The sequence below is a fragment of the Lutra lutra genome, chromosome 13, assembly GCF_902655055.1.
Source record: "Lutra lutra chromosome 13, mLutLut1.2, whole genome shotgun sequence".
Taxonomy (NCBI): domain Eukaryota; kingdom Metazoa; phylum Chordata; class Mammalia; order Carnivora; family Mustelidae; genus Lutra; species Lutra lutra.
This window is the reverse complement of record NC_062290.1, coordinates 29345520-29370405: the sequence shown is the minus strand read 5'-3', so window position 1 is coordinate 29370405 and position 24886 is coordinate 29345520. Positions and strand designations below refer to the sequence as shown.

General features: G+C 39.1%; 1 protein-coding gene across 22 annotated transcripts in view; it reads right to left on the bottom strand.

Moving 5' to 3' along the window:
* The window catches only part of AOPEP (aminopeptidase O (putative)), a 346305-nt gene extending 328848 nt beyond the window's left edge, over positions 1-17457 (bottom strand). For 4 of the 22 annotated variants that reach the window (XR_007122249.1, XR_007122248.1, XM_047699688.1 and 1 more), the window contains exon 1: positions 17280-17454. The gene's annotated coding sequence lies outside the window, so the exon portion shown is untranslated. Of the gene's footprint in view, positions 1-17279 lie in introns of all 22 variants that reach the window. The other 18 variants (XR_007122242.1, XR_007122243.1, XM_047699682.1 and 15 more) reach the window with 9 other exon arrangements.
* Positions 17458-24886: the final 7429 nt, after the last annotated feature.

Below are 24886 nucleotides of genomic sequence, written 5' to 3'. Positions count from 1 at the left end.
GTCTCTATGTCTGTCATCTAATAAAGCAAATCCTGGGTACATATTAAAACTGACTATCATCCTTGCAGGAGGTCCTCGGAAATGCAAACTACCTACTTGGTGTCACCGAAGATCATGATGGCTCTTTCTTGATTTCATCAATCTCTACTAGTGTTGGAGAGGACTTTTAGGGGGCATAGGGGGAGATACAAGGTGAATCAGAGACAGAATATGGTAGCTTCGTGTTCAGCACAAGGAAGACAGAAGCCCCAGTTGTTCATTGTCTTTCCGTTACAATTTTAGCAGTTACTGTCTTAGCACAGAATTGGTAACTGTCATTGTAAAAACTCCAAATCTTTAAATGACCCTGCATTTATTAGCCTTTTTCTATTTTTTTCCATAAGGATTCACAGTAAAATCCTGAATCCCAAAAGGATCTGAAGATAACCACGGGGACAACAAGGAAAGGTAAAAGCTAAAGCAAGTGTAGCCAATTTGCAGCCAGTCTTGGGAAAAATAAAATCCCAGGAAAGGACTGGGTGGAGAGGAGAGAAAACCAGGATGAGCCCTGGAAATCTGCCACCAGGAAAAGAGGATGAAGATCCTATCTGGATTTGAGAAGCAGTGTCGGGAACAAAAACCAAGGGGTTTTGTAATACTCTCTCTCCTGGACAAAACTAGGCAGTATGAATAAATGTTTAAAAGACACTAGTTGAATGGATGCCTCAATCATAGAAAACTGAATATAGTTTTATGACACTCATGAAGACTTAGATATAATACACTCCGTCATCCTATTAACTTAAACTCTTTTTTCGTGTCCTTTACCGTATCTCCCTTGAGACAAATATACTGTTTTTCTCCTATAACATAAGGTGGTACAATTTTTCAAAGTCCTCTGACATTCCAGTGCTTCTATGGAATATCTGCACATTCAGCCATGAACTTCTGAAAAAATGCCAGAGAAACACCCATTCCACAAACATTCCACGTTTCAGAGGTTCCGGGAACAAAGTGTGGAAGAGATCCAGACTATGGCCAGCCAGGAAAATGCCATTCACCCCAAACCTCCCTAGAATGTGCTGGTCCCAAGCAAGCATCATGAACCTAGAATGCCTTGGTGAGAGCAGGGAGACCAGAGTCTTTCCCCTTCAGAGATTCAGTCAATTCAGAACTCCTCTGGACTACTGAGAAATCTTCAAGAAAGTACTGGACCTTTATATACTTGGAGCAATAATTAGCAACCATGAGCAATAATTAGCAACAGCATCCGACATCTATTGGGTGCTTGTTATCAGACAGGCAAGGCACAATCAGTACATTTCATTTACTCCTCACTACCCAGTGAGGTAGGTCTATCATCTCCATTTTACAGATGAATAAATTAAAGCGTAGAGAGGTTAAGATGTTTCTCCAAGTTCACAGTTATTAGATGGCAGAATTTGATTATCTGATATTTGATATAATTATTTGATATTATGAAATTTAGATTCATAGGCTCTGCCTCCAGACCCTAGACTCAGCACTACAGTCTACTGCTTCAAGTACAGTCCAAGCCTCAATCAAAAATGCTCATTTAAAGTACAGCAAAGTGCATTATATTCGAAATCATAAGTTGAATGAGACCAGCAACACTGAAAAAGCTCAAGAACTACCCCCCGCATCCCCATACAAACATGGACCCCCAACATCACCAGTCTTCCCCACCACTCTTAAACAACACCATATTCTGCTGCTACTATTTAACAAGTCCCTGCATTTTAAGGAGTGGCAAAACCTTCCACATACACCAAATGGAAGGTAAATTTAAATCCTGACCTAATAAAACCACATTATACTAAACAACACTACATGTTTGTATTCTATGTGTTTAAGATAAAGTCGTGTATTCATGTAATAATATAACATGCCACATATTCTTGAGTAGGCAAGATACTGTCCAGAAATCATTCTCACCCTCAGACACTGGACAAGACATGCCCAGAACTGGAAGATGGTGGAAAGGTGTATGAGGATGGAAAATTAGAACACAAACTCCTGTTTTAGGCCTCCTCAGCTGGCAGGAGTACCAGCCCTGATGACATATGTATGCTTCTTTCACCCAAACTCTCCAGAACGAAACAAGCTCTGAGTGTCTGGGAGAGCCGTAATGACACACTTGCCTGAGTCTTCTCTCCCAACCTCAGTTCTTTCACCTGATTCTCACACGACAAAGTTTCTAGAACCTTCATTATCTCAGTTCACATTCAAGTTCACCAACTGTCCTCACTGCAGAATTTGATACAATGTTGAAATCAGGTATGACTTCAGCAGATGCAAAAGGTAGGGTTATTACTCTATGAAGTGCTTTGCACACCACAGGCCCAAGAAAAATAACTACTGTACACTTTCATGGATATAATTCAGTCAATACAACCTTTAAAAATAAAAAGAACTGACTTGATAGTTAATATTTAAAGATGAGGGTTTAATCAGACCACCCAGGAATTCTTGTGCTGGGATAAAAGTTAACAAAACTTTTCAAACACCATTAAGAGAATATAATTTATTATTGTCTATAAATATTCATATACCGGAAACAGGATCTGGATTAATAGAGCTAGGTTACAGAGTTCAGTCGGGTAAAAATAAAGAAATCGGAAAAGAAAATATAGACAAAAATATCAGCTTTTTCAGTAACATTTCCTCTTCTAAAATTGTTGAAAAACACTATTTTTAAATAGAAGCTATTTTGAAAATTCAGTCCTTAAAGAGGTATTATGAAAATAGTTTCTTTATTAATGAATGTTCTGCTATGGAAACATAGTCACTGCTCCAGCTCACAGGAAAATATATTTTACTAGCAAAAAAATAGACTCCTTGAATCCATGATAACAAAGTACTCAAAATCCTGTTCCCACTCACTGCATGAGTCTCCTCTACAACACACCCAGAAAGTCATTCAGTAATGGCTTCAAAGACCCCAGGGATTTTCAAGTATTGTTTAAGAAAAAAACAAACAAAAGAAAGAAAGAAAACTGCAAAACAACCCAAATATCCATCAAATGTTGAATGGACAAATAAAATGTGATATATTCATACAATGGGATATTATATGGTCATGAAAAGGAATGAAGCATGCTCTATACTGTAATGTGGATGAACCCTGCAGACATCATGATAAGTGAAAGGAAGACACAAAAGGCTACATAATATACCATTCCATTGTCCACAGTAGACAAACCCACAGGGACAGAGGTGGTTGCCAGGGGCTGAGGAAAGGATAGAATGGGGAGTGACTGCCCATGGCTCCTCTTGGAGTGATCATACCCGAAAATAGGACACAGGGGATGGTTGTTCAACTCTGAATATACTAAAAACCACTGAATTATACGGTTTAAAGGGTGAGTTTTATGGTATGTAAATTATATCTCAATAAAGCTATTTATTAAGTAGGCTCTGTACCCAACATGGGGCATGAACTCACAACCCTGAGATTAAAAGTCGCATGCCCTACTGACTGAGCCAGCCCCATGCCCCAAAGCTATTACTTTTAAAAGTGGCAAAAAATAAAAATAAAAATAAAGAACACCAAACCATTTAAACAAAGCTTTATAGTCGTTTTCTTACCCACGTCCCATAGAGGATAGAAAATCTCATATAATTTACAACAAAAGATTCAGTAAAAACATATTAGCAAGGATTATTTTAAGCTTAGTTTTTTTGTTTTGCTTTGTTTTGTTTTTGAGAGAGAAAGTGAGAGACAGCACGAGAGAGGAGAGGGTCAGAGGGAGAAGCAGACTCCCCGGTGAGCAGGGAGCCCAATGTGGGACTCGATACTGGGACTCCAGGATCATGACCTGAGCCAAAGGCAGTCGCAGGCACCCAAGCTTAGTGTTTTAAAAGGGCTATTTAAAAGAGATGCACATCGATATGAATAGGAATTTTTAAAGAACTATGCTACGCCAAGTACACATCTTCCAATGTGGCAAGGCATTTCCACCTTAGAATTTACTTTGTATATTATTTTTTTCTTTTTTAATGTTTATTTAAATTCAATTAGCCCACATATAGTACATCATTAGTTTCAGATATAGTGTTCAATAATTTATCAGTCTCATATAACACCCAATGCTCATCATATCATGTGCCCTCCTTAACCCCCTCACCCAATTACCCCATCCTCCCACCCACCTCTTATATTTTATTTTATTTTATTTATTTATTTATTTATTTATTTATTTATTTATTTGACAGAGAGAGGGAGAGAGAGAGAGTGACAATGAAAGCAGGAACACAAGCACGGGGGGTGGGAGAGGGAGAAACAGGCTTCCGCCTAGCAGGGAGTCTGATGTGGGGCTCGATCCCAGGACCCTGGGATCATGACCTGAGCTGAAGGCAGATGTTTAACAACTGAGCCACCCAGGCGCCCTCTTGTACATTATTTTAAAGACTATTACAAAAAGTGTAAGCCCCGAGTTACCTCGCAAACTTCAGTCATATATGTACCACCATATTTTTGCCATCCTCATACCATCATCTTACTATTTATTAAATACTTTTTCTTCAATCCACTTGACCATTGCCTCACCTTTTATAAAATCCATGAAAACATGAGTTTAAATGGCTAACTTGCATCTCCCCACATATATTAAAAGAGATACATAACTATTAAAATTCAAAGATGCTTATCCATGTACCACTTTAAATTATCTTGCATACAAATCCAGAAAACACTGGTTAAAAAAAAAAAACAACAGCTGAGCCTGGTAACATATCTATAGCTACACTTTAAAAAATGATAAGGAAGGAAATCAGAATGTTCAGAAAGCCACTTTACAGCAAAATTTAGGACTATCCTACTCTATAAAGGTCCATTAGCAGTGGGCACCACAGGGCTGGCATTCAGCCAAGAAAAGGTATTTGAGAGTAATACTGGAATGGATGGTAGAGAAAATGACTGGCAATAGGTCTCCATAAGGGAAGCAGCTGAAAGAACAAGGATGCTAGGTCTTCTCTACAAGTTCTTGGGCATGGAGTGGTACAGTTCAGGTGCTACTGCCATGCTCTGCTTGTCAAACAGAGCTGAACTTGGCTGAAGGCCAACTTCCTAATGGACAGGTGGGGAAGGCTTCTTATTGACCCTGCTTCCTTCCTGCCAACACCAGTACTGAAAGCCAGCAAAAGGGCCCACTTCTAAAGTAGTACTCTGGGGTAGAGAGGGTCTGGGCTCTACCACACCTGTTCCTCCCTTCTAAAAAGAAATACGGGTTAGATTTCACTTTAAAATATTAGTACTGTGGATGCTTTGAAACAGCTTCCTAAGAGCAGCTTACCCCCATTCCTGATGGAGAATGTCATGATACAACACCCCCACACCTCTCCACAAAACCACACTGAAGACACTGAAATATTTAATCACTTCTTTTTTAAAAACTTCCTTTTCTCACTGCAAAGGGGACTACCTCTTTTTGTAGTTATCCATCCTAAATAGGTGAAACAATTACATGACACTGCCTTTATTCTTATCCATTCCAAGAGGCCCTAGCTGAATCCTGGATAGTGAGGCATAGAGAAAGACAGTAAGGAGAGGCTCTCTCCAAAGACAACTGGGGGGTAAGGGGGAAAGGAGAGAGAGAGAGAAATGCTTCTTGCCCCAATTCCTGGTCTTGAATCATTTTCCTGGATGCCAGATAAAATATTTTTTTATATCATTCTATGCAGGAAAAAAAAATCTTAAATCATTTTAGACAAATCTCTGCCATCCCCTCAGAGTGAACTTAGGGTATTAGCCTGTAGGCTCACTGACATAGTATTTTCTTAACACTCTTGATGCCTTGTGGACTTCTAGCATATGGCTTGGAGACTGAAAAGATATACTTTTCCAATATTTTCTCAATTTAGTTCATTCCTTTTCTGTGTGAAGTTTTAATATGCAGCCCCATAAATGTAAACGTAGGCTTCATTAGGATTATTTAGAAAACATGAATTACAGAACAACAAATTTTTAAATCTGACTGGTTTTGTGTTATAACGTTACAAACTGTTGTTTTTTTTTTTAAGACTATTTATCTGTCATAGAGAGAGAGAGAGCACAGGCAGAGTGGCAGGCAGAGGCAGAGGGAGAAGCAGACTCCCTACAAGGAGCCCGATGTGGGACTCGATCCCAGGATGCTGGGATCATGACCTGAGCTAAAGGCAACCACTTAACCGACTGAGCCACCCAGGTGTCCCTCAAACTGGTCTTTTAGGGGCATTTGTAACCCAGGAAGAATACTCATGAGTTCTAGAATTTTACCCCAAGCATCTCTGTACACTTTCCCAGTGGATATTAAACATGCAGATAGCTTCATTACTAGCAGTTAAGAGATTCATATCTGTGAGTATCTTCAGAAACTTGGGAAAACATCCATATTTCAGAACTCCCCAAGGGTAAAACTGTAATCCAAAAAGTGTTTCTTAAAGTGTGGTCTGAAGATCATGTGCCTGAGAATGAACCGGTGAGGGGCAGGCTAATGAGAGTGGTGCTTGTTAAAAATACAGATTCTTGGGGCGCCTGGGTGGCTCAGTCAGGTAAGCATCAAACTCTTGATTTCAGTTCTGGTCATGACCTCAGGGTCATTGGATCAAGCCCTGCGTTAGGCTCCTCGCTGGGTGTGGAGCCTGCTTAAGATTCTCTCTCTCTTCTCCTCCTCTCCCTCCAATCCTTCCCTCTCAAAAAAAAAAAAAAAAAAAAGTCTAATTTTAAAAAAGTACAGATTCTTGGACACTGTGTCAGATGTTTTAAATCAGAATCTCTAGGGACGGGGCCAATTCTACTTTAATGCTTCTGATCCATTTAGCTACTTGAACTCTTGTTATCAAAAAGCCATGAAAATAAGATTCTCACAGGTCACTGCCTACACAAAGTACAAAAAGGAAATCAAGGGATAAATATTTAAAATGAAAAAGGAAGCAAAGTGAAAAGTTGTCTTCTACTGCGGTCTGGGAGAATTTAGATTCCAGCATGAACTGCAGCCATGAACAGGGAATATTCTCCACGAACAAGCCTGTTAAATCTATAGTGTAGATAACCACATCTCTTCTGCCCTTCAACTAGAAAACACATACAACTTGAAAAGCATACTCTGTAAAAAGAACTTCATCCCTAATAAAGATTAAAGGATGTTCCAGTCAGTATGCAATGCAGTTTTTACTCATTCTTTCTCAACACTGTCACTTTGACACCACAATTAGGCAAAGTGGTTCTGAACCACTTTGAGTTGCCTGAGCCAGTGGTTTTCAAACTTGAATCATCTGAAGATCCTATTAAAATACTAACTAGTGGCCTCTAAGAATTTGTATTTCTAACAAGTTCCAGGTGATACTAACACTGCTGGTCTAGCAACTAGACTTTGAGAACCAGTGGTTTAAGCTAACTCGGGTCTCCTCACAACCAGCATTATTAAGATTCACTGTGAAGGGGCGCCTGGGTGGCTCAGTGGGTTAAGCCTCTGCTTTCGGCTCAGGTCATGATCCCAGGGTCCTGGGATCGAGCCCCGCATCAGGCTCTCTGCTCAGCAGGGAGCCTGTTTCCCCCTCTCTCTCCTTCTGCCTGCCTCTCTGCCTACTTGTGATCTCTGTCTGTCAAATTAAAAAAAAAAAAAATTCACTGTGAAGTTCAATGAGGCTGGAAGAAGGAAAAAAAAAAAAGCCTCCATCTGGCAAACTCTCTAACCACTTTCTACAGGGCTTGTTGTGTAGGGCTCGGCTCAGTTTCTTCAAGAAATTCCTGTCATTCAAAACTTGCAGTACGGGTGAAAAACTTGTTCTTTCTTGGCAACTGCAGAGATGAACACCTTTCCCATCCCTCTCCTAATTCCTGAACTCTGTCTGAACCTATAGCCCCCACATCCTACCCTGCATGGATAACCTTTCTTTCCTCTATAGGAAACCATACTTCCTATAGCAGGAAAGCTGTAGGAAGGGCAAGAGGTCCCTCTGTTCCTGTCTTAGGAAACTGCATTTCCTTTAGCCAGAAATCAAGACAGGCTCCCTCCATTTAGTGATTTATTTGGTGACTGTCACAGGGCTATAGCTACAGACAACTCTGGTGAGGAGTACTGTGTCTAAAGGCAAAATTAGATTCAATAGAAATATTGGCAACATTCAGATCTCATAACTTACATTCTGGTCCTCCATGGGAATAAATATATAACAGATTTCTCCACTGAGAGATAGGTCTGGAATTTACACACTACAAATGGGTGCTCCACTCCCTATAAATAGCTTTCAAATCCATCCCATTAGATTTTAAATATACTCTAGCATCAGGTTCTAAGTGGTGAACTGAACATGTATGCAGTTATTCCTTCCAAGAGAAGAGATTTAAAGTAATTCCTAGAAATTGAATAGTATTTGGGAGCAAGATAAAAAATGCATTTGATACAGCTTCAGTTATCTTTAGAAGATCTTCACAGTCACCATTACCTTTCCAACTTGAATATACAACTGAACATATGTAATTGGGACGCATGTTAAAATTAATTAGGAAGATTAAAAAGTAAGGTTAAACAGTTTATTTTTCTTTGAGACTTTCCTATATACACGTAAGGAAACAGAATAAACCTGGCGAATGATACAGAACAACACCAACAGGGAAATGTGTTTTTAAAGTGTTAGCCGTAAGCTGGTTAAATGTTGCAAATACTGCATAACATTAACAATTTACCAAGAAGTGTGAAAAATATGACTTTCTTAAATTATTGTAAGAACATGACGAAACACAACATAATCATTGGATTTCCAGAACCTAAAACACTCTCTTTATTAAAAAAGTCTTTAACCATGTTCACAATCAGAATGATTTGTCACGAACAACAGTCAAAGTCCTTGGGCATACGTGTGCTCCAATGTGACCCGTAAAGAATCCTGTATCTGTCCACATACTGAGTGTGGTTGCAGACTGAGCACAAAAATCGTTTACTGTCATTTGCCACTAGAGAACAATGGATGGGATGGATGCAATTGCTTTTTAAAGCACAGCTTCTGTGATAATATGTTGTCTTCTGGCATGCTTTTTTATTTCGGATGAAAGTCCGTCTTTGCGGTTTGGTGAGAACAATTCATTTCTCCTATACACCAAGACAGATCAAATCCTTATGAAAAAATGGTCATCACTTTTTACTGAGGTAACCAATTAATCTTTTTCTTGGAAATCCTCATAGTTAAGTATGGAAATAAAGTCATAAAATATCATTTCTTAATCACCATTAGAGGATTTAGCCATCACAACATATTCCTTAATAGAGCTACTTATTATTCCTTACCAAATATAGTATAACATATTGATCAAATAGATCAGCATCCACAAAAAATAATTCACATAAGAATCAAGTAAAAACGTCAAGGCTTTTAATGCCACCTACTTACTTCCTATTTTGCAATGACAGCACTTATGATATAATAAAAAACCTACATTAGCTTGTATCTGTAGATTAAGATCTTTTTTTCAATGCTTTGTAAAAGAGGTAGGAGTTAGTGCCCAGTCTTTCTTGATGAATAACACAAGGTAAGTTCATTAAATAAAGTAAAAAAAAAAAAACAAAAAAAAAACAACACACAAAAAACGTTCCACTGAAGTATGGATTTATTGAACACAAGAGAAAGCAGTCAAAGGCATATTCTACAAGTAGTTTATGGTCCAGCTTACCGAGTCCACTGAAATTACTTCTCAATCAACACTGTACATACATATAATTACAGTTTAAAAACAAATATGAAACAATAAGGAACAAAAGAGAAGACAATGGGGCTCGGGGAAAGCAAGGGAAAAGAATAGCTCTAAGAGGCTGTAAGACTTAAGGATACGTTGACACTTCTGCCAAAATGCAGACTTCATAACGAGATCCCCAAATGCAAAAGAAATACCCTGAAAATACGTCACAGAGCCCAGAACCAGGGCCTTTTGGACAGTATTATATTTAGAGGTAAAGGACCACAAAATCAGATCAAGAGAATATGGAAAAAGAGGGCGCCTGGGTGGCTCAGTGGGTTAAGCCGCTGCCTTCGGCTCAGGTCATGATCTCAGGGTCCTGGGATCGAGGCCCGCATCGGGCTCTCTGCTCAGCAGGGAGCCTGCTTCCCTCTCTCTCTTTCTCTGCCTGCCTCTCCATCTGCTTGTGATCTCTCTCTGTCAAATAAATAAATAAAATCTTTAAAAAAAAAAAAAAGAGAATATGGAAAAAGAAACAAAAAAGAACTCCTCACCTAAAAAAAAAAAAAAGTACTACAGAAACTAAACTGGATAAATTCCACACCTTTAAAACATTACAGAAGGGAGGTTCAAGATCTGGGAATTGATAACATTACAAAAGGAGCTGAGAAACACTGAATGGATAGAGTAAGGAAACAAGCATTCAGAAAATCTTAGTTCTGTTCTCATTTCAGAAACTCAGGCTGTTACTCAGCTGCTTCCCCAGCTTGCTCCATCACTATCTGCTGGCTATTTTCCCTCTCCCAAAATTACCTACACTCAGTGCCAACAACCTTTGCCTTCACTCCACTCAGCAAACCAATGGTCCGTTCTTGACATTTTCATTACTTGGAACAGCTCCATCACTGAAATACTTCCATAATCTAATAATCTAATATCAGAGCATGCCCTCCTGTTCTTCCTACTCTTTCTCTTGCTTACTCACCAACTCTTACTACATTGGAACTCCAGTCCCTCGACTTTTCCATGATCTTCAATGCATCTGCTCCCTCTGGCCCTAGGGTAGAAGTTCCAGTTGGGGGATGATTTTGCCCCTCAGAGGACATTTTGCAATGTCTGGAGACATTTTTGATTGTCTCAACTGGAGAGGTTGCCTACTGGCATCTGGTAGGTAGAGGCCAAGGACGCTAAACCTCTACCATGCACAGGGCAGCCCCTATGAGGGAGAATTATAATGTTTCTTAAGTTGAGAATCTCTCTGTGGCCTTCTTTGGATAACGTGATTCATTTTCTCAATCACTCTTAGAACATTTTAACCTTAATTCTCTTGCTCTTTCATCCTTCTGACACCTGTTCTATAAAACCTAACTTTCAACAATTGAACCACCCAAGTTTTCTACTTCTAAACTCAGTGTACTGAACTCATCAAAGCTTAAAAAAAAAAAAAAAGTTAAATAAATATCACATGACCATGAAAAAGGCAGACACTACATATTCACAGATTCCAACCTCAACGGGACCTCCCGCATTACCAGGCAGGTAACCTTTCGTGTCTCTCTCTAGTTGCCCCCTTAACTCCTGTTCTTTCCCCTCAGTGACTATTCTGAGCTTCTACCTCTCCCTCACCTCACCAAATCAGCACTCAATATCAGCAAATTTACCTGCTTAAGAAATCTTGCCACCATCAGACAAGAACTTGCACATATTCCTTCCCCATCCTATAAACTTACCCATATCTCTCCACACCCTTCCTCAAGCCAGCCCTCCCAGAGAGGTGCAGTGGGTATCATTCCTGTCCCAGCACTCCCTGATCGTGGCCTGTGCTCTATCATCTTCCACTGACATCTGGGACCCTGCTTCATCCATCCCCTAAATTCCTTCCCTCAACCTCCTCTTCCTCTTTCTCAGCCCTTTTCACCTCAGAAACAAGTGATTATTCCAATTTCTTCTTACAGGGAAAAAACACAACTGAACAAAAACCCTTCCTTACTTCCACATCTTTCTCTAACTCTTCTCTCTCCCCACACAGCCAAATTCCTTACAAGAATTGTCTTCACTCCCTATCCCTGTCACTCCATCTCCTGCCCAGGCCACTGCACACCCCTCCCATGCCACGAAAACTCCACAGTGGAAGCAAATGACTCCCTATATATCAACTTTAGCAGATTCTTCCAGTTCTGAATTTCAGAGTATGAACATACATGACTATACCCTCCTTAAAATTCTCTCTTCTTTTGATATTTGTGATACCACTCCATCTCCTCCTACTGATTTGGTGCTTCATCTCCCCCTTCCTAGATGCTGATGTGCCCCCCAGCTCTAGCTTCAATTTTTCTAACATGTCATGAAATCCATCCTCTGGTCACTTTGAACGCATACACCAATCCCAACCTCTTCTAAGTTTTCCTAATGAACGACACCACCATCTTCTCCGGTACCCAAATACCCCAGATTTCTTACTCTCACCCACAAAGGAACAATTGCAAAGCCCTACTGACTTAACCTACAAATCACTTGGATCCATCATATTGGTTCATTCTCTTGGCGACCTAGCCAATTCTGGGCATTCTCTCTCACCTAAAACATATATAATATTAAGTACCTAAGAGTAAAAAAAGGGAGTCTCCTCTTACAAATAGAGATGCTACACAAACACAATGAGGTATGATTCAAAAGAACAGCGAATGCTGGATTTCTTTTTTTTTTAAATGGATTCTGTTTGAATATAAGCAAATCATTTAATCATCACAGGCTTCAGATTCCCGACTGCTGAGTGAAGGGTATGAGAGAAATACCTAAGGCCCCTTTGCATCCTCAACATTCATTCTATAGTTTGATTTCTGCCAGACATTACTCAGACGGTTCACACCTCCAAATATGCACCATGCTTGCTACACACACAAAATATCATGAGTGCAAAAGAAATAGGCTGAGATGTCTCTCCTTTGCTGCCAAAACTATCAAGCATATCCCAATTCCCATCAGTTTCAGAAACTAAACCTTCAATTGCAAGTGTCAAAGAAATAAAATGTAAGCAAAGGAAAAAGCCAAGAAAAAATGAGAGTGAAATTGATTATGTATCTAAAAATGCTATCTCAAGATAATTTCTTCAGGAATCAAGCGATACAGAGTAATGAGTTAGCAACAAAATAAATGTGCCATAAACCATAACCCATTCTGACAGTCAGAAACAGGATTATAAACAAAAAGCTCTTTTTACCCACAGAAATAGGATGTGGGAATTGTACAATATCTAAAGTCAAACACCAACACGATATGCAATATGAGATCTTAAAACATTTCAGGCTCTGCTTTTTCAAACACAGGCTCTCAGAGAAAGAGAAAGAAATATGAACCAAGCTGTGAAAATGCAGTTTGAATGCCATTCAAATGTTATCGCCCCAACCAAATGAGAAGCACCTGTCACCCTTTTGACAATTTGAGTTCAGATATTCTTCCACTGCTAACTAAGCTCGGAAGTAATGTTTTATTTTTAAAACAGTATAAAAAAGAGAGGGTAGAGGAAGAATGTGGCAGGCAAAACAATTTACATTGCAAAATTGATACTGAGCCAAGTGTCAACATCAAACATAGGATAAATCAACTCTAGAGCCACCCAGCCTGGGGTCAGATCCCAATTTCACCACCCACCAGCCTTGTAAATTTAACAATTCAATTAATTTAAGTTCTCTGTGCCTAGTTTCTTCATCTGTAAAAGAGAACGGTGATAGTACCTACTTCACAGGTAAAGTGCTTGGATTAATGTCTGGCACAGTGTAAACACTACTGAAATACCAGGTGATGTTATCATGATTATTATTTTCTTACTATATTGAGACTAAATATTAGGTGAGAAGAATAATCACACTGTAATACAGGCTCAAGCTCCAGTTTAACGCTGTTACCAGGTATTTTGTTCACTGTTCAATAACATTATTTCAACTGATATTTCCATCCCCATCCTCTAGAATTTCACAAATCAAATCACCAAGTATTAAGTTCATACCATATGAAGTGAGTATATAGAAGCATAATTCAATATGCGTTGGAAGTATAGCATATGCTATATGTATGCAATGGAATGTTATTCAGCCATAAAGAGGAATGAAATTCTGATCTATGCTACCACATGAATGAACTCTACTACAGATGAACCCTGAAAATCTACCAAATCAAATAGATACAAAAGCATAGTGCAGGACTCCACCTAGAATAGCCGAATTCAGAAAAACAGAAAGTAGAACAGAGGTTACTAGGGGCTGGGATAGGGAAGGAAGGGAATAGGGAATTACTTTTTAATGGGTGAAGAGTTTTCTGTTTGGAAAAGATGAAAAAATTCTGGAAATGGATAATGGTGATAATTAAATCAATAGTGCAAATGTGCTTAATCCAATGAATTATACACTTAAAAATGGTTAAAATAGTAAATCTTATGAGTATTTTACCACAATCAAAAAGTATCTTCTAAAAAAAAAAAAAAAAAAGTTTCTTCTAAAAATACAACCTGTATTTTCAACAGTAACCTTCAACATAAGCATCAGTCTTAATGGTACTAAAATTTTTCAAAAAAGATCACTTAGTGACTAACATAACATTAAAAAAAAAACAAAAAAAGATCACTTATTTTCAAGTTCCTGACTATGGACACCAAAGGAGTCAATATCAACTCTTAGCTGTACTTGGTTTAAAACACATGCTTGAAAATGGGTACATACTTCGCAAATTCAAAAAGGAACATTATTTCATTTTGATGATAGTCATTTTTTTAGCTCGTTGAAAAGGAAAAAAGACGATTGTATGAGAAAATGCCTTTATATGTGGCCAATGCACAATGGTGGTTTTATGATGAGGCATCTATCCACACAGAATAATAACACCAGTGCAACAGTATACCTGTGCAGGGCACCATAAATGGATGTGTAAATCAACCCGTGTTCAATTCAAAAGTAGAGGGGGTTCCCATATACTGGTAAACCATAATTTAACCACTGAAATATCCTCCAAATTCAAAACAGAAATTAAAAGTCTGTTATTTTGGGGCGCCTGGGTGGCTCAGTGGGTTAAAGCCTCTGCTTTCGGCTCGGGTCGTGATCCCAGGGTCCTGGGATCGAGTCCCACATCGGGCTCTCTGCTCAGCAGGGAGCTTGCTTCCCTCCCTCTCTGCCTGCCTCTGTGCCTACTTGTGATCTCGGTCTGTCAAATAAATAAATAAAATCTTAAAAAAAAAAAAAAAAAAAAAACCACTGGCTCAGATCTTAAGAAATAACTTTAAAAAAAAAAGTCAGTTATTTTGACACATAAAAACATGAAATATTTGAAGTCTCCATTCCAAACACCACAACCAAAAGGCATATTGCATTTCAAAGGCACAACAAAAGTTAATTTAATAAATTAGCATTTTCCCAGAATGGCTAAGGTTAAGGCACTCTAGTTGGGATAATTTAATTCTCCAGTAAACTCATAAATACCATATATCAAATATCACTCAAGGAATGATACATAAGGCCAAAACCAGACTAACAATATTAGCAAACACTTACATGGTTCTTCCAATATGCCTGATTTGTTACAGACACTAACTCACCTTACCTCACAACAATCTTCTGAAAAAAAAAATTATTATTTACATTTTACAAATGAGGGGTCAACTACCTTGTCCGGGCTCACTGAGCTGCTAGTAACCGGGAAAGCTAGAACCTGAATAATGGAAGTGTGGATCTCCAAACGCTGCTTTTAATCACTGTGGTTTACTAACCTTTGGTGACACTGAGGAATGGAATACATAAAAGTACAGGCAAACTCAAGAAACAAAGCAGTCTGGGCAGTCAAATACAATAAAAGCTCTGAGAAAATCACTATATCACAACACAGGACAGTAAGTGATATTTAGAATGACTGCTCTGAGATATAAAAAAGGTTAAAATATGTCAGTATACTTAGTATTTAAGAAGGCAAGGAATTTTTTAGGGCATTAAAAATTTTTCCATCCAAAACAATCAGTATGATTTTCATTTCTAAAAGGGTAAAACTTTCAACAATACAGAATTACTCATTCCCTGAGGGGTCTAAAAAGGGTTGTACTGAGCAATGGTGCTTGCCTCTTATCTCAATCTTAAAGATAAGGATAGTGTGTGGGTGGGTGGGGAGGATCATAAATTAAGCTTTCTGGGCGTTCTAATTCCAGGTATGTAAGAACTTTAGTATACTGAAGATAATACAAATCATTTAGAGTGATCAAGAGAATAAACTCATCACTTAGACTGATCACTTAATAAACTCAGAGAATTATGTGTGACTATTGAGAAAAGCCTAGAATTTGATCATTTATAGTAGAGTTATTTAAAAAAGAAAGAAAGAAAGAAAGAAAGAAAAGGTATAGGCACTTAAGTCACATGCAGACCTGAACTTAAAGCCTCCACCATTCAGTAACTATGAGTTTTTGGCAAGCTATCTTCACATACCTGAGCCTCAGTTTTCTTCTCTGTAAATTGAGGATAAAGATTCCTAACTCACAAGACTGTTGTGTGAGCTAAGAAGAAAACATATGCAAAGTGTCAAACACAATCCCTGAGATACAGAATATGGTTAACAATAAGTGACTGTTATTCCCTAATCTTACTCTACTTTGTCCCCCTAATATTAGAAGAATCTAATCTTACCAATTAGCAAGTCATTAGCAGGCTTCTCAAAATTATAGGAAGATATGCTTTATTCAAAAATGGAACACAAAATACAAAAAAATACAAAACCAAACCTTCAATGGACCGAAGATTTCAGAACCCTTCCTTTCCTCCCATATCGATCCTGGTTGGTTTTGTAATAACCCACATTCCTTTAACAACAAGATGAATTTTTTTTTTCTGTCTAAACATTCCTAGTGGGGTTCTGTTGCTTATTTATTTTGACGGCTTTTTGCAAAGGTACTTGTTACCACTGCTTGAAAGCCAGAAACAAGGAACATTTTAATGAAATGCTGTAGCAGTTTCATCCATCTCAACAGCTGATTGGATCCCATGTGTATCATTTATTATTACAACAGATTTTCACATTACTACGCTACTTCCTTACTCAACAAATACATGCGTTAAGGACAAAACTCCGCCAGTACGAATGCTCTTTAGGGACACCAAAACTCAAAGCTTGGTGTTCTCAGTAAGGATCCTAGGAGCTGGGAAGTAGACAGTTGCGGGGGCAGGGAAGGCGGCTGGGTTTCACTCCAACTGGAATTTAAGAGAATCGTAAACTGTATCTCCTTAAACAAGCCTGGATAGGAGTCTTGTGGGGCAAGAACCGGAGAGGGGTGGGCGAAGTGGGCCTGGAGGCAAGAGAGCAAGAACGAGGCAAATGCAGGCTGAAGAATGGTCTGTGCTACGGGGGAGAGGAAAGTCAGTGTCCATCGGCACCGGGAGTGCTGAGGCGGAAAAAAGTGGCCGCTCAGCCGAAGTCCCCAGGACGGGTTCAGCCTCAGCAGTCTGGGAGGACTGAGAGGGAAAGGGGACCCCACCGAAGGAAGATGAGGACTGAAGAGGGTTCCCGGTCGCCTTCAAATGGGAAGCTGCTGTGCTGGCCGCCATCAAGAAGCCAGAGAAGACGAAGACATGGACCCAACAGGGAGCGTACAGGTTACCTGTCTTAGCCGCCTGCCCACCGGTCTCCACTTCCGCAGACTCCGGGTTACCAAGGGCTACCCGGGCCGCGCCTAGTGACGTCATCCAAGCGCGCCTGGACCGCAGCCTGTCCGGCCCGCCCCCTCCGGAAAAGCTGGGCGGAGTCGCCCTGGAGAGGTCTGCGCAAACGCGGAGCTGCGGCGGGCGAGCGTGGTCTGATGGGGGCGGTTTGGGTTTTCCTTGCAGGATTACCTTTTTACCGGGTTATTTCTAACTGCAAAATCTTATAGGCATTTAAGAAAAAAAAAAAATTACTGAATTAACAATAGTGCACTTTTTATTCCTTATTTTACCCTGTACCTGGTATATATAACTGTAGTGTGCATATGCATTCCACAATTTATTAAAGTCCTATTGTGTGCCCGGCAAGCAGTGTTAACGGAAGGAGGAGGGGGGGCGGTGTACAGCAGTGAACAAAACAGTTATCTTCTGAAGATTACTTTCTAGTTAAGAAAGTAAACGGTGAATAACTCAACAAATCTACATGCGTTCCCAGAGATCAGAAGTGTGTGGAAGGAGAAAAGTTGCTCAGAAACTAAAGGAAGGAGGGTGCCCCATTAGTTTGAGATGTTAAGGAAGTAACTATGAAGAGGCCTGTTGAACAGAGAAGTCAGCTCTGTCAAGAGATGGAGGAAGAACAACGAAGAGAAGGATCAACATGTTTGAAAGCTATGGGGAGGGTATGAAAGAAAGTGAGAAAGGAGGCTAGGGAAAGAATAGAAGATGAGATCGGCAAGGCAAGTAGAATCCTGATCTTGTAGAGCTTTTCTGCGTCATCATAAACGGCATGGGTTTCATCTGAACTGTAGTGGGTAGCCAGTGATGGGTAGCCAGTGAAGAGTTAGACATGCAAGTGACAGGATCTGTTTTTGTAAAACCGCCCTAGATGTGTATACAATGAACTATTGGGAGACAAAGGATGCAAAGAGAGCAAGTTGCTTTTGCACTGATGCTGTAAGAAATGATGGAGAGAAATGAATTTAAAGAATAATTTGGAGCTAGAGATGACAGACTTGGAGATGGATTATGTAAGGCAATAAAGGAAAGGAAAGATGTCAAAAATTACTCCTCAATTTTGGGCCTAGAAAAAAAACAGATAATGCAGCTGAAACAATTTCAAATGTTTTGCAAGATTTGCTTCTCCTTCCTTCCACCCTGATTCCTTTGCCTCTTTGTTACCAAGCCCTCTCGGTTCTTTTCTTATCTCTCAGTTTTCGAGGGGATCCTCTTTCTTTCCCTTTTCCTTAACTCTTTCTTCCTTGATCTTGTTATGCTGCATCAAGCTGGAAACCCAAAAGCCTAGACCTTCTCAGGCACTGAACACAAAAGAGTGAAGCTCATGATTAGAGACTATGGAGAACTGGAGTTCATGGTCCCTACTCAGCTCTGGAAGATTTTTGCCAACCAAGAGTGCTGGCTTGGTGCTGTCAGACCCTCATTTTCAAAGATAAATCAATACTTACATAAAATTTCTTAAATTTTAAATGTTGGTCACTAATTTGAACTTTGTTAAACTTTTATTTTAGACCAAACAAAACACATCTGCAGGCCCCAAGTTTGCCTCCGTGGTGGGTATTTTCCCCACACAGTGACTTCATCCACTTTCATGTGACTACCACCAGTAAGTTGATAACTCCCAATTCTGCCTCTCCACCCAAACCTTTTCAAAATTTCCTATTGAAATACTCAAACTTCACCTGATGTCCAGCTGGCATCTCAGGCTTGACCTTTAAAACTGAACTCATCAGAGACTCTTAACTATAGGAACAAACTGAGGGTTGCCAGAGGGGAGGTAGGTGGGGAGATGGGGTAACTGGGTGATGGACACAAAGGAGGGCACGTGATGTAATGAGCACTGGCTGTTGTATGCAACTGATTAAGCCCTGAATTTTCGCCTCTGAAAGTAATAATACAGTATATGTTAATTAAATTGAATTTAAGTAAATAAAACTGAACTCATCATCTGCCCCCACCCTCAAACCTAACCCACTCATTTATTCTCTGTCTCAGTTAACAGTATCAACATCCACCCAGGCACCCAAGCCTGAAACCCAGAATGATCCCAGGCTCATCTCTCTCCCTTATCTCACAGTCCAACCAAACACGTCCTGACCTTGATTTCCTCAATATTTATCACATTTGCCCATCATCTCCATTTTTTTTTAATCACCTCCATTCTTTTTTTTTTTTTTAATCACCTCCATTCTTAACTAACCACTGCCTTTGATGAAGCATTTGTATCTCTCTTTAGGAAAGTCACATAACCTTTCTGCACCTCAGTTTTTTCACTTGTAAAATGAGAGAATTGAGCTAGTTGATTTCTAAGATCTGTTCCATTTGTAAAATTCTGTTTTCTAAAGCCACCAAACTTACCACAATTATTCTCTCAAATTTTGGGGGGGTTCTTGCATGGTTGTTTTAATACCAAGGATACTGTGACTAGGTTAACAGGAAAAACTGGACTTGATAAAAAATAATCAATACAAAATGAAATTAGCAATGGCTCAAACTAGGCACAGTTTTGCTATAGAATAAAAAATGAGAAAGAACTACTGGTTGGTAACATTGAAAACTGGAAAAATTGAGAAAGACATGGTGAAGTTGTTATTTATTGAAAACTGATGGGAGAATCAAATTTGCTTGACAAAATAAAACTTACAAGGTTTGTGCACCAAAAAAAAAAAATTGGTCTTGGTTAATTAACCAGAAAAGAAAGCTCATAATATCAGAAGCTCTAATAGCTTTAATTTTTCATGAAGAAAAAAGTAACACTGAATTATATCACTTCAGTGTGAAGTTTTTATGTAGAATAACTGGAACTGATTCCAGTGAAAATAATTTTAGTAAAATGGAAAAGCAAGTAACAGTTTAACTATAATATAAAATCAAACATGACATTTCATTGGCATAATGAAATTTGCTTTTCTTATTATTTCATTTTCTTTTTTTCTTTAAGATTTTATTTGTTGATTTGACAGAGAGAGAGAGAACACAAGCAGGGGGAGCGGCAGGGAAATGGAGAGGGAGAAGCAGGCTTCTCGGCTGAGCAGACAGCCTGATGTGGGACTGGATCCCAGGACTCCAGGATCATGACCTGAGCTGAAGGCAGGTGCCCCATGCTTTTTTTTTTTTTTTTTAAGAATTTAATATATATTTAAAAAATTTCAAGTAGAATTTTAAAACCTGGATTTGAAGTTAAGAGTATGGTGATTTCTCATATTAACAGTTATTGAAAGTTAGTTTACATGCAAGAGTTTTTTCATTTTGATGATAAATGGGTAAAAAGAACTTGGAAAACTGGAAAAGTACACACTTGAAACTCTATATATGGCAATTAAACAGCCACTCAAGCAAAGACAACAACACTTGGTAAGAGCTATCTTGTTTTTCTGAGTTATTCATTCATTACGGATCACGCTCATACTTTAGCTGACACTTTATATTGTTATGTTTGTTACTCATAAGGATAAAGATCCCCTTCCCTTGTCTTTTTCTCTTTCCACTTGTTTCTCAGTTATTTGGATAATAATGAAAAACATGTTTTTGTTTTTTTTTAAAGGAGTAGATTTCTAGGATTTGCTCTGGCTTATGTCAAATACGGTGTATGTTCTGTGAAGACTTTTTGCACAACAGTTAAAACTATAATTATTTGAGTGCCATCTTTCCTACAGAGGAGATGCTTTGGTTTAAATCTGAAATATTAAAAATTCCTGATACTTTTACATCAGTTTCTTGTATCACAAAAACATAGAAAAATTTTAAGTCATTTTCTATTCCTTGTTCACAAAACAGCAATATCATACATGTTTTCTTTCAAATACAATTTTGCAAATGTCAACACTTTCACTCTTTATAGAAATACAGATTAAAAATGAAAATTTGAATTTAAAGAATTTAAAACTCATTGTTTTTTTTTTTAAGATTTTATTTACTTCTTTGAGAGAGAGTGAGAGAGAGCACAAGCGGGGAAAGGCAGAGGGAGAGGGACAAGGAGACTCCCCACCAAGTGTGGAGCCAAATGTGAGGCTCAATCCTAGGACACCTTGATCGTGATGTGTAAAGTCAGATGCTTAACTGCCTGAGCCATCCAGGCACTCCACTGCTGTTTTTTTAAAAACTCCCTATCTTTAGTTATACATCTGTAGCTTCAGCCTTTAGACATTTTTAAATATACTATTTGTCTATCAGTGGAAAAGAATCCCTCAGCTTTTAAATCAGAAATATCCAGGGGCGCCTGGGTGGCTCAGTGGGTTAAAGCCTCTGCCTTCGGCTCAGGTCGTGATCCCAGGGTCCTGGGATCGAGCCCCACGTCAGGCTCTCTGCTCTGCAGGAAGCCTGCTTCCTCCCCCCTCTCTCTCTGCCTGCCTCTCTGCCTACTTGTGATGTCTCTCTCTCTCTCTGTCAAATAAATAAAATCTTAAAAAAAAAAAAATTAAAAAAAAAAGAAAGAAAGAAATATCCAGGCCACCAAATTGAAGGTAAAGTCTACCTGACCCATGCTTTTGGTTTACCTTAACTTGTGTGTTACTTCTTAAGGATAAATCTCAAAGGTATATCAAAGATAATTTCTTAAAGAAATTTTTCACAGAAGGAAAGTATTTTGATTGGGTCCAAGAGTGTTTGGGAATTTTATTTCTAATGCTGCCATCATACATTTAAAAAATAGTTTTCTAAGGGGCACCTGGGTGGCTTAGTTGGTTGAGCATCTGACTCTTGATTTCAGCTCAGGTCATGATCTCAGTGTGGTGGGATCAAGCCCCCTGTTGGGCTCCATGCTCAGTGTGGAGTCCACTGGAGATTGTCTCTCCCTCTCCCTCTGCTCCTCCCCACCCCCACATGAGGCATGTGCTCTTTCTCTTAAAAAAAAAATTCTAGAAAATACTGTTGTTTTATGAAAATGGTTGATGTAGGTATAATTTTGATTTAAATGTTTATGTTCATATACACAAAATCATCACACCACAGAATCAAAATGACAGAGTCAACATCTTATATTTACTCAGTAACTCCTGAAAATCTTTAGCTTGTCTTTCACTTCTAAAACTCTTACTTGTGAGTATTTATTTATTCATGCCACAAGCAGAGGTATTTCCTAAGTTCTGGTGTAACTGGAGTGCATGCATGAGATATGCTTTAATTAATGACTGTTTTTCCCCTTGATGCTATCAGCCCATGAAATCTGCTCATATCCCCACTGAGATTTAGTGCATTGGAACATTTTCAAGAGCCTTTCTGAGTTGACTTAGGTGAACTACATATGATAGAGGAGGGGAAGACAGAGACTACTGGTTACCCCCAATATCCAGTCTCTTTTCTTCATAGTAATAGAATCCTCAAATTTTATTTATTTTTATTTATTTTTTTTAAGATTTTATTTATTTGACAGACAGATTTGACAGACAGTAGGCAGAGAGGTGGGCAGAGAGGGAAGGAAGCAGGCTCCCGGCTGAGCAGAGAGCCCAACGCAGGGCTTGATCCCAGGACCCTGGGATCATGACCTGAGCCAAAGCCAAACCTGAGGCTTTAACCCACTGAGCCACCCAGGCACCCCCCAAATTTTATTTTTTAAAGATTTTATTTATTTTATGAGAAAGAAAGAGAGCGCGCGTGAGGGCACGAGTTGGGGGGGGGCACAGGGAAACGGGGAGGCAGAGAATCTCAAGCAGACTTCCTGCTGAACACAGAGCCTGATGAGGGGCTTCATCTCACAATCCTGAGATCATGACCTGAGCTGAAACCAAGAGTCATATGATTAACCAATTGAGCCACTCAGGCTCCCCAAGCTATCAAATTTTAGATAATAGAATATCCTACATATGCAGGACACATGGCAACTCTCCTTCTGCCCCTCCCCCTGCATATGCTCGCTCTCTCTCGCTCTCTGTCTCTCTCTCATGAATAAATAAAATATAGAAAGGGAATTTTAAAAAACGTCATAAAAGAAGAGCTAGCTGGCATGAGGGAAAAGATACTTGGAGTTCGGCAGCCATCTTGACCATGGATGGTAAGCATAAGGATGAAAAATCAACATGCTGAGAAAGGAGGGGGAGAAGGAGCGTGGGATCCTGAGTCATTGCTGACATTTTTGAGATGCTGACCCTGATAGCTATCTCTGGACTTCTTAGTAAACAATACTGCTTCTGGTTTTTGCCCATTAGTAAGGCTTGTTGTTATTGCTGATGCTAATTAATTTTTGTTGCGTGCAATTTTTTTAAAAAAGGAAAAAAAGAATCCCAGCATTTTGGGCAACGTGGATTTCTCTCTTCACTCTTTTCTGTACCAAGCCTTCTTCCCATATTTAAATATTACTCACTGCTGAGGCTTCTGTTCTTACTCCTGTTCTTGTTTTTGTCACTGCTACTCTCTTATTCTTTCAAATGTGCTAATAATCCCTTCTCCACGATTTACCCTACTGTACAGTAGATTTAAATGATCCTTTGCCTACCTCTAACCAGTGCCATTTGGGGTATGCCATTACCATTGTTTTAGGCTGAATTGTAATGAGTTCACAGCAAGGAAATGAGTCTTCGTGTTCCCTAGAAAATAAAGTTGTGCCTTGCCTTGTTAACAAGAGGCCCCAGGATTTCTGGGTATGAGTGGTCTGCTAAACCCCCATCCACTATAGGAAAGCCCATAATTGTTCCTGATTCTGTCACTATTTACATGGCCCTAGCAACTCACTCAATTTCTCTGAGCTCACATTTTTCTCATTATATAATGAGAGAATGTCACTAAATGATTTTATGATGGCCTTTTTAAAAAAAATTTCAAATTTCTACTTTTCTAAGTTCCCATAAGAACTTAAGTGTAAATACCAAACATAGTTACATAAGCCCCTCAGCTCTTAATAGAATTTCCTTAAGAATAAGGAAATTAGCCTAAAGCCTGTCTGCTTGTCTCTGGCCCATTTGATGTCACCATAATCCACCCACATGTCACACCAAAGGGAGTGAGTATGTTAGAACCCAGTATGGGTTGCATGCCATGATTTCCTAAGGCAGGAGTTACGGGGGAAAAAAAAAAAAAAAAATCTGTCTAAAACTCCTTGTGGGGGTGCCTGGGTGGCTCAGTGGGCTAAGCCTCTGCCTTTGGTTCAGTTCATGATCTCAGGGTCCTGGGATGGAGCCCAGCATCGGGCTTTCTGCTCAGCAGGGAGCCTGCTTCCCCTTCTCTCTCTGTCTGCTTCTCTGCCTACTTGTGATCTCTCTCTCTGTCAAATAAATAAATAAAATCTTTAAAAAAATAAAATAAAATAAAACAAAACTCCTTGTGGATTGATGAGAGACAGGTGGAATGAATGTGTCAAAATGTAAACATAGGATTTGAAATATTTGCAAGTTTCTAAAAGAAAAATCATACCAGAGTAGGGTGGTTGGTAAATGAAAGTTGAATGTAATGACTGGCCTGACAGCCATGAGCCACAAGTCATCTCAATGACTTGGTCAACATGGGTTGAAGAGATTTTCATAGATTTTATATACAGTCAACTCTTGAACAATATGATGTTAAACTGTGTGGGTCCACTGACACATGGATTTTTTTTTTTTTATAAATACAGTACAGGACT